The following is an 18,658-nucleotide window of genomic DNA, read 5'->3' as shown; positions in this document are numbered from 1 at the left end:
ACATCATTAGTAACAGAACAGTTGAAGTAACCTTTGTACGCAGTAAATGATTGACAACAGTGTGAAACACGGCATTTAAAACTCAGTAAATCAAAGCGATCAATGAACAAGACATTGAGATATACATCATATTTAATTATAGGGACGCTAATCTATCTTACAAGTCTGATGACCTTTTGTCTTGTAAGGTTTTACAACCGGCAAGTAAAATTAATAATCAGGTCCGATGACTCGGGTCAACCCAATGTCCGCAGTTTACGGCCTGTAGTAAAATTATATAAGTTACTCAATAAACACAGTTAACTGTAAGCGTAGGCTACATGTATATTTCTTAGTGTTTACAAATACTTGGTAACATTGATAACTGTTTTATTACTTACAAAGTTTTACAGTAAATAGAGACGAACTAAGTAAATAATTCAATAACATAAGAGTTAGTAGGATAGCTGGCCCTCAACTCGGGCAGTGGCAAGCATGAAATTGTTGCCACGGGGCTGTACACAGCACGGGTGTGGGGCTGGGCCTGTTGCCCAAGCGGCTGTCAGCTGTCCGTATACTTTCTATTTTACCTATTCTCAATCTTCTCTGATTAGTGTGTTTATTCTATTTAAGTTAAAGTTGTTTTTTACAGTATACTATTTTATGAGTTTTGAAAATGAAATAATATAAATATTAATATTTGTACATGAAAATCGAGAGCCGCATGCGGCTCCATGACAAGTGAAGAATTCTCCATTTTAGATTTCATGGCGGAATAAAATTAGTCGACGGGAAATACATCGAGGTACATCCCTGAACAGAATAGACACAAAATAATATTTCGTTGTATTAGTTGTTTACAAATATTTACAATTTATAGTAACAAGGGGAAACAACAAACATCATAAATTTAGGTATGTGAGAACAAAAGTAATATTACAACATAGATTAAAGTTATTGTTTTAATTGTCATATAAAACGCAGAAAAATAATATTCTTTACCTAATGTTTTGTCTATTATGGATATGATATGGATTTCTGAAAAATTAATTTGCTCTAAAGTATGTTGAAAAACATTAGCTGAATGACCGGCTTCAATTTTCCAGATGGTAAACCATCACGTTATCGATTTTAGTTGAATGAATAAAAACACTTGTTAAATTTTGGATCCCTTGAAAACAAGGGACAAGTTGAAAATGAAAATTTTCTATTTTTGTTCATACGCGACATGTAGCTGCACTTGAAGTTTGCAAACAACTATTTTATCAGCATTATTTAATACCATGATTAATTTAAGCCTAAGACAGTGCGTAAATTGTACAAGCCACTATGTCACATGACCAGCAACTTGTGTACTGAAATAACTTAGCAAAAGGGTGGGTAAGGGTAAGGAGTGGGGGGGGGGAGGCGGGAGATGAGAATGCGGGTAACTGGAAGGCTCGTAGACAAAGGCAAGATGGCGGTATAAATTTTAACCGTAACAGATAATTAATTCGAACAAAATATATAAAATATATAATTGATGTCGCCAAAAGAACGACTGAGAACCAAAAAAAAGCGCAAAGTTTTCTAAACATTGAAGTGCAACATATCATCAAATAACAAGAGTATAAAATGAACTCACAGATGTACGTTGATATACTCATGCAGCTGTTAAAGGACGCTCTCTCAGAATTGTATGAGCCGGCCACAGATCGAAACGTTACAAAATCTACGGATGAAAACCCCAACATCATTATCGTGAAACCCAAGCTTTCAGTCGAAACATTTTCTACATCGTTATCGATAAACAATAAGACATTGTGGCTATCTTGCTACTGTAAGATAGAGGAATAATGTGCCCTAACTGCTAGACACATCTATGACATGTGTAAAATTCTCCATTTTAGATTTCATGGCTACATAAAATTAGCTGTAGGAAAATTCATTGCGACAGACCCCGGTACGGAATAGAGACAACAAGACATTTGGAACACCAATCGACGGGTTTTTTGACGATTATTGACGGCAGCAAAACACAAGTGGCGATTTCAGTTCAAAGAGGGAGAACAAGTGAAATGTAAACAAACTAGGAAACACATCACCAGTCAAAAATCAGCTATCTGCAGAGTACTGTAAACATGATTGAGAATAAAAGTATATGTCATAAAGAAATATCATTGTAAATAATTGTCTGTCCTCACAAGCCAAAGATGAAAATACTAATACAAAAGTGAAGAAGTTAATACGTTGATTTACATAAAAAAAAACGTGTCTGGGGCGAAAAGAAAAAGATAAAGTGTCTGTAATCTTTACTACGAATAAACAAAAAATGACAACAAACAAGGAAGTAACATCACCCAACAAAACTCAGCAATTAAGAATAATGTTAATGATTGGGAATGAAGGTATAAAAATGTGTGAGAAATAAATACTATTGTAAATCAATGAAGTTCTCACAAGCCTTTGATGAAAATCGTATTTCAAAAGCAAATAACCTGATAAGCTAACTGACGCTAAAATGTACGTGGTTGGGGCGAAAATAAAAATAAAAATATAAAGCGGAAGTGATCTCCACTGAACTTTCTTTATATTGCAATATAACAAGTAGCAGCATATCCGGGTTTCTGTAAATAAATAAAACGAGCCGACCCGCGGCATATCATACGCCGCTATTTAGTTGTTGTTTTTTCTACTTTTCAGTTATTCATAATTTGTGAATTCGACACTACCATCGCTGCCACTGAAAATATTTCTTTAAAACACTATAAGTGGCTCGTTAAGGACGATAACCCCCCCCCCCCTCCTCCCCCCACCCCTCCGTTAAAGTAAACTCCACTTAGTTACCCCCCCCCCCCCCTACGTTTAAAATAGTTTTAATATAAATTATCTGCCCCTAATAGTCGTCAATAAACCCTGCTCTGTTTGTAAACATTTAGAGTGAACACAGCTCACCAGACCATGTAGGGGTGGGGGTGGTAGGGAGCGCGTTTACCGCTTGTTTTCTAGCGTCTCCCTGAAGAGAATTATATATATATAGATGTTCGATGATATTTTTGATTTAAATCAAAATCACAATCACAATTACAATTACCAACATGACCATGACCACAATAACGACCAAGAATCTTACAGTAAACTTTCATATAAACAAACTCGATAGTTAAGAATATAATATGCTCAATACAACACTGTGTAATAAATAATATAAAATACATTGGATTGTTAAAAATTATATTACATAGAGTAGCCTACTTCTTTGTGTTCTTTGTTTCCCATTTAAAATTCATAGTTAACAGGGGAAGCAACCAATATATTTTTTTAGGTGCAGAAAAAAAAATGTATACAGTGAAATCCAAAACAAGTGTTTAGTTTATTACAGTAAACAAAAGAAAAAATGTAATTTATTTAACTTACTATCAATTATTGATACAGTTTGATTTTTGAATACTTATTTTGCTTAAAATATGTACAGAAAACCTTTAGCGCTTTGACCTGATAAATTATTTTTCAATGAATACGAACTTCAAATCAAAGACTATAAACGTTATTTACATTCTAATTTTGGATCCATAGAAAACAAGGGACAATATCATATTGCAATCGCCCACGAGTTCGGACAGCACAGCCGACATCATGACGCCTTGATGGCGCCCGACTACCAGGGCCACGACCCCAACTACGCTCCCCACGAAGACGACATAGAACGCATAAAAAAAAAATTCGGCACAAAAACCAAACAAGCTTCAGAAAAGTCGACATTGCAACCATCGTCGGCCCCACACATGTCAACCATTCAGCCTATTCCTCCACCACAACCACCTAGACCAGAGGTCGGCAGCCTGCGGCGCGCGAGCCGCATGCGGTTCTTTTTATGTCAAGATGCGGCTCTCCAGTTCCTTGCACAAATACTAATAATCTTAATAAAAAAATAAAATACTTGAAATAAAAAATTGTTAGTGGCTCTTTAACACCAGGGAAATTTTGAAAATTGTAACTTTTGGCTCTTCCGTTTCAAAAGGTTGCCGACCCCTGACCTAGACAACCCATCGATGCCAGAAAACCTAGGAAACCTATCAATAAAATACTTAAAAAAACTTTTTAAAAAACCACGTTTTTCTTGTGGACTAAAAAGTAGAAAATAACTATTTACATACATTTGATGACAAAAAACGTGGGAACGTTCACCATCAAATTTCCCGACCCATCTGCCCGACCCACGTTTTTTGTCATCAAATGTATGTAAATAGTTATTTTCTACTTTTTAGTCCACAAGAAAAACGTGGTTTTTTAAAAAGTTTTTTTAAGTATTTTATTTTCTCCTTTTTAGTCCGTTGCTACACATGAAAAACGTGTTTTTTTTTAAAGTTTTTTATATAGTTTATTTTCTACTTTATCTAATGACTTGATTAAGTATGACTTGACTAAGTGTTTATAAATACACGGACTAAAAAAAATCTTGAGCGACCAGGATTCGAACCTGGGTTGTCGCGGCCACAACGCGAAGTACTAACCACTATACGATCACGGCCAGCGCGCTCACATCGATTGGGGCCGAAGTAACTGTGTCAATAAGCGTCCAGTCTTGTCGGTATCTTTAGAAATCATGTCCTCAATTTTATGGTCCTTAGGGCGTAATTAAATCAAGCTAATTACGGTCTCTAATTGCTAGTTTTTATGATTGCATCTGAAATTGTTAGGCGAAAGTAGCCTGCATGCCAAATTTCAGATCTATAGAGCAATCAGAAGTGGGCTAATTTTCGATGTCAATTTTAACAACAAACACACGCGAAGCTGAGTTAAGAAAAACGTGTTAAAAAAAATAGAAAACCTTAGAAATATATCAAAAATAGAAAACCTAATCCGAAAAAAAACATCAACATCCGAGTGACTTAGATCCTGTACTTTTAACAGCTCAAAAACACGGTGAACACTTTTACATTAGCATGAAACATCAATATCAGGTCGCTTAACTGCAATACTTCCTAGTAGTTTAAAAAACGACCATGAGCAATACTACATTATGATGAAACCTAAACACCCGGTGAAAGAAATGCAACACTTCATTCAAATCTCTAGCGACGAACAAGAATATAGTGCGGCTATTTTGCAATTGTAGGTTAGAAGAATAACGTGCCCTAACTGCTAGACCGACATACACATCTCTAACATGTGTAGAATTCTCCATTTTAGATTTCATGACGGCATAACATTAGTATACACATCCCTAGACAGTGGACGACTGACATAGACTCTTAGGTTTCATTTTTATTCAATTCAAAATATATAAAACTCACCGTTTAGTCATGTATTACTTTACGAAACTTAAACAAATTTAACAGAAATACCTAACTGTGATTGGGGGGTTTTGGAAAGATATGAATGTATCAATTGTATACCTTAATGTATCAACTCACTTAGAGTACAGAAGATCTTCATTTTCTAAATGGTACTGGGATTTGATGTATATTTTGTAAATAAAAAAACTCGTTAGTTATAAAAACAAAATGTGAAATAAAACACTGTTAAATAAATATTAATATAAATATATTAATACCCTTTTACCTTCTCGTATACAGAGTGTACATAAAGTCTTGTAACTCTGTATACAATATTAATGAGATTTTGACAGCTTGCGCCGTTTTACACCTCCCTGCTTTATACAGAATATAAATGATGCATTACAATCTTGCAAAAAGAAATCTAAATCGAGATTTAGACAAAATTGGTCTTTTTATAAAACCATCCGGAGCCCGAAATAAGTAGTTTTGCAATGTTGTCCATTTCAGTTAGCTTGACGAAATTTAATATAGGCCTATAAATATTATGCAAATAAGTAGTTTTCTGTTCACTTTGGATCGATTTCCATTAAGCCTATATCTTGCGTACCATTTAAGTTTGGTTGAGGAAATTATACTTTTGTATTTCGATATTCTTAAAAAAAACATTCATAATTTGATACTTTTATATCATATTTGATAATTTAATTGTAGGTCAAACCAATGGTTTGATTGGCCACTATGTCAGATGACCAAAGATCGACGTGATAAAATAACGTACATGAAGCGATAGATGGTGCTGATTAATAATGAGGTAACTGCTGGGGTAATAGACAAAGGCAAGATGGCGGTTTAACACTTTTACCTTTACATATAATTAAGTTAAAAAATTAAGACAAATAATCGCTTATAGCCGTTTTTGTCGGCCTCAGAACGACTGAGAACTAAAAAAAAGTTTTCCAAATATCTAAGTTAATTATATCAGCAAATAAAAACTAAATTAAAAAAAAAAACAACCTCGCAGAAGTACTTTGATATACTCACGGAGCTGTTTGAGGGCGCTCCTCTCTCAGAACGTTGTGAGCCAGTCACAGATCGAAACGTCTTAAAATCTATAGATACAATTTCTTACATCATTATCGTGTAACACAAGGACTCAGTTGCAGAGACGCCATACTTCATCTCTATCTTTGTCAACAAACAAGAAGACAATGTGACTATCTTTTAACTGTACAATAGAGGAATATTATGCCCTAACTGCTAGACACATCTATGACAAACTTTAAATTCTCCGTTTTAGATATCATTGCGACGTAAAATTAACTGACGGACAATTTATCACGGCATTTCCCTTAGAGGAATAGATTCAAGAGAATATTTCATTTTGTTAGCTGTTTCCCATTTAAGTATTCATAATAGCCAAGGGAAGCAACCGATAACATGCATTTTTGCATTAGGACAAAAGTAATAATACAATGTATTAAAAAATAACTATTTTAATTATTATTTTAACAATAGTAAATAATATGTTATAAGGTAATATTCTGTAGATTTTAGGTTATTTTATTTTTATTTTTGAATGATTAATGTGCTTTAAATTGAATAGAAAACTTTACCTTTATTACTTGCTAAATACTTTAAAAGTGAAACTACCTATTAATGACCTATGATTTTCTAAATAAGCGATAATTAAATTTTGGATCCCTTGAAATCAAGGGACAAGATCGTTTTGTTTATCCTACTTAGTCGTTGAGTTGGCAAATAAAATTATTTTATCAAAATGAAATGATACGATTTATATCGGTTTAAACGTTTTTTTTTTCAAATACATAGTTTAGCTGCAAATCCTGTATGTTTCTATTGCAAACCTACTCAACTATTTCCCAGGATTGTTCACTTCACGTAGAATCCAGTAAAATAGTAAAACATCCTTAGGTTGGTATTGATACAAATACTTTTTTGTTGTTGTCATTGCCCAGTAGCGTAGCGAGGGGGGGGGGGGGGGGGGGGGCGGGTAGGGACATATGTCCCCGGGCGCCGAGCTTAGGGGGCGCCAAAATGGGTTGGAAAAAAAAATGAAAGGTTGAGGGGGGGGGGTGCAAATCAAAATCATGAGGGGGGGGTGCAAATCGAGAAGTTTATCCCCGGGCGCCGGGAAGGGTCGCTACGCCTCTGTCATTGCCATAAATAAATAGTTTGAGTTACTGCGTCTTATAAGTAGGTCACCAACCTCTCGCTTTCGTACTTGCCAGCTAGTATTTTTCAAACTAAACATGAATATTATTATTATATCGGATAACATAAATAAATAGACAAGTTACTTCCGCTGTTGTTAAGTTATTTTAAGTTATTTTAAATCGTAAACAATAATATATGATAAACTACAATATGTAGGATAGCCTAAAGAAAAATATAGCTTACGTTAAATTGTTTTTTTTTTTATTTTTTAAAGAGCATCCAGTTAGTTATTCTTTACTCGAATCCGCAACAACTTGTCCTAAACGTAGTTATAATATTAAAATAATACAATTATTAAAATGTCGACATACCGGTATTTTCTGATTTTATTATTATTACAAATGTTATGATTGTTACATTTTGGGTTATCTTGGTATTTTGAAATCTTGAGTTTGCCATGTTTTGGAGATCATGTTCACAACAAGTAATTTAGTTTAAACTTTGTATCCCTAACTGGCTAACGAGATTTCGAATTTTAAGTGAGAGAGAACGAGACTTATAAGCCCTATTACCATTCAAAATGCAATGTAACTATGGGAGACTACCACTATCGTATTTGTTTTGCTAAAGATAAAAGTAAGAGTATTGCAATATAACTTTACGTCATTGCTTTGTTAATAAAGAAATCAACACATTTGTTAAAATCTTAATGGAAGAAAACATTTCGTTTTATTACTTTCTCTGTTTTTTTTTAAAATGTGAAACATCATCATCATCACTCTCTCAATGCTACAATCATGTGCTGAATTATTGGATCTAAAATCGTTTAATTACATCAAACAATAAAGGAATAGAGTAAGTTCATTTTTAAACTAGTCTGCTAATAAGATAAATGAAGTAGTTTATTTATTTGTTACTTTGACCGTTGAAATCTGAACGGATAAGCTCTGCCGACTTTTTTCATTGACTTAAGTCAGACGATTATTAGAGCATGACGGACGCAATGACATTAAACGAAATGCAGGATTCGAACCGAACTTTTCAGTTATTAACCTTGCGCTTTATTATACGACCAGGCCGTTCCACATAGCCAAGACTATGTGTAAATTCACGGCGTGGTTGGAAGATAGAGAGCAAAATTTATAACTCGAAGTTGTGAGTTTGGATTCCTAGCCTATAGAGTAGAACGTTCCTGAGTCCATACGAGTTTGATGGGTAACGGATTATCGTTAGGGAAAATAAAGACGGCTTGACTTTGAATGAATCTCTCATTTTAAGCGTGATAAAGATTTAATACATAAACTGATGTGAATTCGACGTTTAAAATGTCTTACTTAGCCTGATCAAGATTTAACACAAGCTCTGTCAAAACATGAGGTCCCATTGCCAGGTAGGTGTTTGTTATATTGGACCCATCTTTTTGTTGCGATGTTCTTGGGCGTCTAATTTATTCGGGTTCAAAACCTAACCATGACGAACAATTTATTGAGGGGTGGGGGAATATATGAAAACATTATTTTCAGTGTAAATAATTAATACAATGCCAATTTACTAGTACGGAAATAATGTATACAACGTCAATTTACTAGTACTAGTACACGGACATTCAGAGGGAACAGGTGAGGTGACACGGACATTCAGAGGGAACATGTTCAGACAGGTGAGGTGACATGGACATTCAGAGGGAACATGTCGATACTGGTGAGGTTACACGGACATTCAGAGGGAACAGGTGAGGTTACACGGACATTCAGAGGGAACATGTCCATACAGGTAAGGTCGCACGGACATTCAGAGGGAACAGGTGTTGTGAAGTGGCTTGTCAGGGGGAGCATGTTTCAATAGGTGAGGTACTGTTGTCGCTCATAGAGTAATTTTTCAAAGGAATTCGGTATGAACAAGTCTAGTACTTTAATAATTTATTCTTGCCTCAGACATGTAGTTTCAAGTGTCCGTTTGTTCTTTTTTTTTTTAAATAAAAATACTAGATACTAGTTGAGTTAATAGGATCTAGCTAAATGCGTTAAACCAGGGGTTCCCAACCCCGTGCCCGCGGGCGCCATGGCGCCCGCCGAACGATTCGTATGTGCCCGCCTCTCACTATTTGACAGAGACAGAATTTTTTTCATAAACATTATTGAAAGGTTGAAGTGGATGGAAATCGATAGTTTGAGGGGAGGGGGTGCAAATCGAAAATTTGAGGGGGGGGGGTGCAAATCGAAAGTTTTGTCCCCGGGTGACGGGAAGGGTCGCTACGCCTCTGGAAGGAGTTTGTCGATTTAAAATAGGTGGTGCCTGCCACCCTACCGATATTTTAGAATGTGCTCTAGAGTAAAAAAAGGTTGGGAACCCCTGCGTTAAACAAACGAGGTTATCAAATTTTCAAATACATCAAATTTTGGATCCCTTGAAAAATAGACAAGATATTTTCGTTTATTTTCATCTAAAAGAGCTGTGTAACGGGGAACGTTACCTCTCCCCCCCCCCCCCCCCCCCCCCCCCGAAGAACGTGAACCGCCCCCCCCCCCCCAAAGAACCAGAACCGCCCCCCAGCTCCAGAGCGAAATGGAATTTATATAGAAAATATATTCTTTTACCATAGTCGTCGTTCCCCACAAAAAAAAAAAAAAAAAAAAATTAATTGCCCCCCCCCCCCCCGGAGAAAAAAAAAGTCTGGAAGAAACACTGTAATGGCCATACTCAGCGCGTGCGAAAACCAGTAAAAAAGATAATAACATCGATTAAGGTTGTCCTCCATGTTGCGTATCACGTTAGGTGTCCACGTGTTAGTTAAGCCAATGATTTGATTGGTCGCTATGTCACATGAACAGCGTTTTGCGTGCTATCATAACTTTAAAAAGTGTGGGTGAGGTGGGGGAGGAGTTGAATAAGAAAGCAGTTAACTGGTGGTTGTCGCAGGCAAGGCAAGATGGCGGCATAACACTTTTACCATCACAAATAATTAAGTCAAACAATATATATATATATATATATATATATATATATATATATATATATATATATATATATATATATATATATATATATATATATATATATATATATATATATATATATATATATATATATATATATATATATATAAAAGAATTGCTTATTGTAAATTTTGTCGCCCTCAGAACGAGCAAAGATTGCAAAACATTTAAGTAAAACATATCACAAAATAACAAATGTACCAAATGAACTCGTAGATGTACGTGTATATACTCATGGCGCTGTTAGAGAACGCTCTCTTAGAACTGTGAGCTGGCCACAGACCGAAACGTTTTAAAATCTACGAATGAAAACTCCAACATCAGTATCGTGAAACCCAAGCACTCTGTGGCATAGACGCCATACCTCATCCACATCATTATCGGCAAACAAGAAGACAATATGGCTATCTTGTTACTGTACAATAGATAAATAATGTACCCTAATTGCTAGACCAGGGGTCGGCAACCTTTTGAGACTGAAAAGCCAAAAGCTACAATGTACTCAATTTCCTAGTTTTTAAAGAGCCACTTACATTATTTAAAAAAAAAAAAAATAAATCTTATGATAGTTGATAAGGATTAGGTAAATACATTTGATTTATGATTTTAAATGAATAGCGTTAATTACGAACTGATATTGAAGCATATAAATACATACATATGTTTTTCGGTTTTAGCTAGCTCTGCTATGGTAAGTTTAGTAATCAAATAATATAACTATATGACTATCCCAATCGACTTTACAAGCCAGTTACGGACACCACTGGCCCAGGAGGTGTCTCCTATAGCCAGGCAGCCCTCAATACGGCAAACTTCGACTAACTGGCTTGGATATCGGTTTGACTACCGTATATCTCTATGTTCTGTCCTTCGGTTCTCACTGGGCTTATCTTCAACCCTACACGAACCCAGAGTCCAGTACCTGGCTCAACTGTATGAAACTAATAACTAAAATACTTCGTCACTCAGGTCAAATTAATGCATTCTGAATAGAATAACATTCCCCATTTAACGATATTCGAAAAAGTCGGCACTCGGGCAGTGACAAGCATGAAATTGTTGCCACGGGGCTGTACACAGCACGGGTGTGGGGCTGGGCCTGTTGCCCAAGCAGCTGTCAGCTGTCCGTATACTTTCTATTTTACCTATTCTCAATCTTCTTTGATTAGTGTGTTTATTCTATTTAAGTTAAAGTTGTTTTTTTTACATTATACTTTTTTTAAAGCATTTTGAAAATTAAATAATATTAATATTAATATATGTGCATGAAAATCGAGAGCCGCACATTGACATCCAAAGATATGCATGCGGCTTCATGAAAAGTGTAGAATTATCCATTTTAGATTTCATAGCGGCATAAAATTAGTTGACGGGAAATACATCCCTGAACAGAATAGAAACAAATGAATATTTCATTGTTTTAGTTGTTTCCCATATTTAAATTTATAGTATCCAAGGGAAGCAACAACATCCTAAAATGTGTATTTGAGAACAAAAGTAATAATACAAAATAAACTAAAATGATTATTTTCTTATTATATACGACAAAGTTATTAATATTTTATTACCTAATGTTCTGTTTATTCTTATTAGGTTTTGGACTTCTGAATAATGAATGTGCTCTAAAATATGTAAAAAACATTAGCTCAATGACCGGCTGCATTTTACCAGATGGGAAACCACCGCTTCATTCTATATCCTTCCGTACGCAAATAAAACTAAATTTTTGGATCCCTTGTAAACAAGGGACTAAATGAAAATGATAATTATCAGCTGTTGTTCTTATGTGACATCTAGCTGCACTTAAAGTTTGCAAACTATTATTTTATTAGCATTATTTATTATCATGATTAATATAAGCCTAGGACAGTGTGTTATGTGTAGACGAGTTGGTCAAGCCAATGAGAGAATTGGAAGCTAAGTCACATGACCAGCGGTCTGTGTGCTGAAATAACTTATCATAAGTGTGGGTTGGGGAGGGGAGGAGATGAGAATGCGGGTAACTGGAAGGGTCGTAGACAAAGGCAACATGGCGGTATAACTTTTTACCCTCACAGATAATTAATTAGCATATCAGCAAACAACAACTATATACAACGAACTCGTAGATGTTATAGGACGCTGTCTCAGAACTGTGAGCCAGTCACATATCTAGACGTTTTAAAATCTACGAATGAAAACCCCTACACCATAGTCCTGAAACCAAAGAACTGAGTTGTAGACCCGCCACACGTTATCCACATAGTTATCGACAGACAAGAAGACATTGTGGCTATAGAGCAAGTGTAGGGTAGAGGAATAATGTGCCCTAACTGCTAGATACATCCATGACATGTGTAGAATTCTCCTTTTTAGATTTCATTGCGGCGTGCAATTAGATGACGGGAAATTCATTGCGACACATTTGGACGGAATAGTGACAATAAGACATATTGGACATAAATAGACGGGATCTTGACGATTTTGGACGGCAGCAGAACACAAGTGGCGATTTCAGTTCAAAGATGGAGAAAAAAGTAAAATGCAAACAAACTAGAAAAAACATCACCAGACAACGTTACAATTAAATATTTAAATATCAGCGAGTGTATAATGTGTTCGTTTGGTCAGGTGTGTAGGTCGAACGGTCAGCGCAACCTCAAAAAAAAGGGAAAGAGGCGGTTTGTTATGGAAACACATGTAGCGTAAATATGGGTAAAAGTAATATAATGACGTCATATTGATTAGCCAAATTTACCCGAACACATATAATCGTTGATAGTTAGACAGCCACAAATAACACGAAAAATTTCAGTCAACAGATTCTTCAATTCTGCAATATAAAAATAATTTATAACTGCCTGCAAATCTCTGACTCTTTATGAAAAATAGTGGGTAAAAAAGCCTTTAAAAGCGAGAGGCAGTGTACAGCGTCCCAGCGCGATAACTCTTTCAATAAAGAACAATTTTAGATAGTCTAAGCACATTCTCATTCACACGGTATGTTTTCACGCTTTACCAAGATCCAATTTTGTGGACGTCATAAATGATTGACCCCATATCTAGGCCTACTGCTTTATTTTGGATCACTTAATTATTAACAGTACCTGAAGTTATACTGTTGTGCGACACGTATCAATGGACAGAACATTTTAGAAGCTTAAATAGAGGTCTATACATGTATAATCATGTTTCTTTATTTTGGAGACATTGCTTTGAGAAAGTCAAGGAACAAAAATTAATCCATTAAAAATATTGAAGCTCGGAAATCCAATTTACATTTTTCTTGTTTCCCCTTTTGAACTTTCATATTTTAATATTTAAGAAACGTTAGTAAGAAAAAAAAATCGCACGGTGAATCAGTGGCGTTAGCGAGGGGGGGGGGGAAGGGCGCGCGCACCGCACCGGGTGACACCATTTAGGGGGATGACACCAAGGTACAAAATAGCAAAATGTATAAAGAAAAATGATAATTTCACTTAATTAAGTGATTAATTAGAGTGTTACATAGTCTTTTAAGAGCAAATTTGACAAATCCCGACAAGGGTGGAGAGGGGGGGGGGGGGGGTGACACCATAACGTGAACCTGCTAATGTTATATATATATATATATATATATATATATATATATATATATATATATATATATATATATATATATATATATATTTATTTATTTATTTATTTATTTATTTATTTATATATAGCAAATTGGTCGAATACGCAATAGGGCACTTCCCGGCGCCGCAGGCGCTTCAAATTTGGCAGGTACCTGCATTGGGGCAATAGAACACGGGGGGTCGGTGCCGGTTGGTCGCAAAGTCCACGAAGAGAGGGTCAAAACCTACCTCGACTGACCGGCGCCTTATATGAGCTATATTACGAAAAGAACTTTTGCCGAACCGCCCCCCTCCCCCCACCTTGATATTATGTGAGGTCGTAGACTAACACTGGAGGGTAACAAAAAAACATTCCCGTCGGAAGATTACTCAAACTGTTCATATTTAGGCCCTAAGCACTCCACATAAATGCCAATCCACAAGTAATTATTCATTCAAATTCTCAAAAGTGTTTTGAAAACTCAAGCGAAGCAAGGCAGTATGCCTAGCACATATATATATATATATATATATATATATATATATATATATATATATATATATATATATATATATATATATATATATATATATATAATTTGAAAAAAAATTTTTTTTTTTTAAATTTATCTTTTGTTACGGTGGGGGGGGGGGGGGGGGGGTGACACCATTAAGTGCCGCACCGGGTGATACCCGACCTCGCTACGCCAGCGGGGTGAATACATTTGTAAATATGGATTTTCATCTCTTGTGCATGAAGAAATTGGCCCCCGAACTGAAATTTGATAGTTTATGCGGCCCTCGGATTGAAAAGTTTTGAGACCCCTGCATTAGATGATAAAATTTAGTAAAAAAAAAATTTAAAAAAAAAAAATAATCAAGGGGCAATATCAAAATATAAATCATCAACTCTTGTGTTTAGGTGACATGTAGCTGCACCTCAAGTTTGCAAACAGAAAATGTAATTAAAAATAAAAATTTAATATAATGATTGTTTTTAAGACTGTTTTAAAACGTTTCTTATATAAATTGTTCAACGGCAAACCTTGTTTACCTCTTATGTAAAACAATTCTAGCACTCTCCTCGGTTCTCCATTTAAAATAAAGAATCAATTAGGTGGGTGGTATTGCAAGTAATCTTGTACCTTCTTGTATACAGAGTATAGAGAAAGTATTGTAATTTTGCACACTAATTTTAATGTAATTTTGACAAGTTTGTACCGTTTTACACCTTTATTCTATAACGTATACATAATATAAAGGATGTATTACGATATTTCATTTAAAAAATCTAAATCAAGATTGGGATAAATTGGGAATTTTACAACCATCCGGAGGCAAAAAAAAGGTTTGCAATAATGTCCGTTTCAGTTAGCTTGACATAATTTCATGTATAAGTATTATAGCAAATTTGATGTTTTTCTAAAATTTTGAACGATTTCCGAAAAACGTAACAGGTGTTTACTTTACTTACGGTTTATCAAAAGCCTATATCTGGTGAACCGTTTAAGTTTTGTTGACGAAATTATACTTTTGTATTTCGGATTTCTTTAAAAAACGTCTTTATTTTGATGCTTGTAATATCATTTTTTATCATTTAATATCATACTCACATACAGCATAAAAAAAGAGGGTTTTGTCACTAATTTTCTATAGCCCAACTGCACTTTAAGTGTATCCAATCCCTTATTTTTAAGAATATACGAGAAAGTTTAAAGTAGATCAATCCCGCTTTATTTTGTTTTGCCTCAGAAACTGCTAGACCAGCATGGCCGACACGACCAAATTTAGCTTTAATTAAAACATGTTTTCTTTATATTGCTATATAACAGCTAGCAGCATACCCGGGTTTCTTTAAATACATATTTTTTTTCTATGAAATGTCTCTATCACAATAAAAAAAAAATCTTCTGTAAGTTTAAAGAACATCAACGAATTGACCAAAGAAGAACATTTTAGAAACTTAAAAAGAGGTCTACTTATCTGTAATCATGTTCCTTTATTTAACATTGGTTTGGGAAAAACAAGGAACGCAAATTAAACCGTAAAATAGAATATTTAAGCTCGAAAAGCAATTTACCTATTCATTTCTATTCTTTAAGAAGCTTTAGAAAGAAAAAAAAAACAGGAATCACCGTTTAATAAATAATGAAAAATATATTGAACTGTTAAAAATTGTATACATTTGCATTAAATATTTCTTTGTTTTGGTTGATTCCCATTTGTAAATTTTAAATCTAATAAGGGGAAACAACACATTTCCCGATTTTCGCTACAGAACGAAAATTATAATGAAATGGAAACGAAAAACGATTGTTTAAATTGTTATCTCAAACAATAGTAATATTTATGAAACATACTGTTTTCTCTTATTTTTTTTTTTTCATTTTGAATATTTAATTTGCTTTATAATATATTGGAAAGCTTAGCACAATGACCTGCTGAATGTTTTAAGAAATGAAACCAACTCAGAATATTAAGAAGCACATTATCAAATCAAGTTATAATTTTGGATCCCTTAATCAAGGGACAAGATCATATTGTTCGTTTTCACCCAGTCTTAGAGTTTAATCGATCATTTGCTGCTGTTTAAGTTTGCAAATAATATTGTATTATAATAATCTAATAACATAACTTATTTTATCATAGTTTAAAACGCTCTTTCGTTGTTTTTTTAAATAAATGGTTTTGCGGCAAACCTTGTATATTTCTTATGTAAACCTACTCTACTATTTCCCTGGATTGTCAATTTAACGTAGAATCGAGGAAAATAGTAAAACAACCTTAGGTTGGTGGTAATGCAAATACCTTTTTTGTAAAAAATACTGGTATATATACATAGTCCAAGTTTAGCTGAAAATTTAAAAAAAAAAGCGATTCAGGTTTTCTTTCCTGTTAATATACACCTGTACTATGTGTATCACGTGGCTAGCCTCTCCATCCAGACTGGACAGTGCTTTAGGTGTCCACATGTTGGTCAAGCCAATGATATGATTGGCCTCTAAGAATGCCGGTAACTGGTGGGTGGCGTAGGCAAGATAAGATGGCGGCATAGCACTTTTACCGCCACACATAACTAGTTCAAACAAAATATATTAAAATTAAGTGCTTATATTAGCTTGTGTCGCCCTTGGAACGACTGCGAAAAAAAACCCCGCAAAGACTGCCAAACATTTAAGTAAAACATATCACCAAATAAAAACTATACAAAAGGAACTTGTAGATGTACGTGTTAGAGAAACCTGTCTTAGAACTGTGAGCTGGCCACGGACCGAAACGTTTTAAAATCTACGAATGAAAACTCCAACATCAGTATCGTGAAACCCAAGCACTCTGTGGCATAGACGCCATACCTCATCCACATCATTATCGGCAAACAAGAAGACAATGTGACTATCTTGTTACTGTAAGATAGAGGAATAATGTGCTATAACTGCTAGACACATCTATGACATGTGTAGAATTAGTAAAATTAGTTCACGGGAAATACATTGCGGCACATCCCTAAACGGAATAGAGACAAAAGAATATTTCTTTATAATAGTTATTTCCCATATTATAATTTTAGCAAACAGGGAAACTAACCAATATCTTTAGATTGTATGTAAAAACAAAAGGATTAATACAATTTAAATTAAATTATTGTTGTATTTATTATATACTACGTAACTATTATTATTTTGTACCTAATATTTTATCCATTTTTGATAAGTTTTGAGTTTCTGAATAATTAATTTGCTATAATATATGTAGAAAAGCATTAGCTAAATGACCGGCTGCATTTTTTCAGATGTGAAACCACCGCTATATTCGTCGGTACTTTCATTCAATAAAATATACAAATTTTGGATCCCTTGAAAATCAAGGGACAAGATTAAAGTGTATGAGTAGATTTAGATGACATGTAACTGCTCTCGAAATTCGCAATCAAAAGAATGTAAAAAAAAAAATTAATACCATGATTTATTTTATCCTTGTTTAAAACGTGTCTAATGTATTGATCAACGGCAAACCCTGTTCGACTCCTATGTAAGCTATTCTTCTATCTAGTACTCACCTCGATTCTCAATTTATTGTAGAATCCACTAGGTCAGGGATCGGCAACCTTTTGAGAAGAAGAGTCAAAAGTTTCAGTTTTAAAAATGTCCCAATTTTTAAAGAGCCACTAACATTTTTATTTCAATATTATGATATTTAATTAGGATTTTGTATATATATATATATATATATATATATATATATATATATATATATATATATATATACATATATATATATATATATATATATATATATATATATCGATGGTCTCGGTCGCAAACCGTCTAACTCAAAAAAATTCGATTTTCTTTTTTTTACATAAATCAAAAGCCAATATGATTCCCCATAATGCCTGAAAATATTAGAGAAATCTGTAGAATGATTATTGAGATATAATCATTTGAACAAACCGCCTATTATTTCTAGCGCTAAAAATCTCGGCGCAAAACGAATATCGCTATATTTGTCAGTACACTTTTGATCGAGAACGCAGTCGCACGCCGCAATCACACAATTTTACAGCACAGCAGTCACAGTACTTATAGGTAAGGATATTTGATTGATTATGTTCAACTATTCTATTACATTTTATCATTTTAAAGAATAATAAACAAATAGTATTTGTTTA

General features: G+C 34.3%; 1 protein-coding gene across 1 annotated transcript in view; it reads left to right on the top strand.

The window, feature by feature from the left end:
• Window positions 1-18,658, top strand: part of LOC131928146 (large ribosomal subunit protein mL43-like) — a 186,847-nt gene that overhangs the window by 96,079 nt on the left and 72,110 nt on the right. The window lies entirely within an intron of this gene.

Source organism: Physella acuta, unplaced genomic scaffold (genome assembly GCF_028476545.2).
Source record: "Physella acuta isolate Inbredline_101_S28 unplaced genomic scaffold, ASM2847654v3 ptg000090l, whole genome shotgun sequence".
Classification (NCBI taxonomy): Eukaryota; Metazoa; Mollusca; class Gastropoda; family Physidae; genus Physella; species Physella acuta.
Note: the sequence above shows the minus strand (reverse complement) of the source record. Positions and strands in the feature narration are given on the sequence as shown.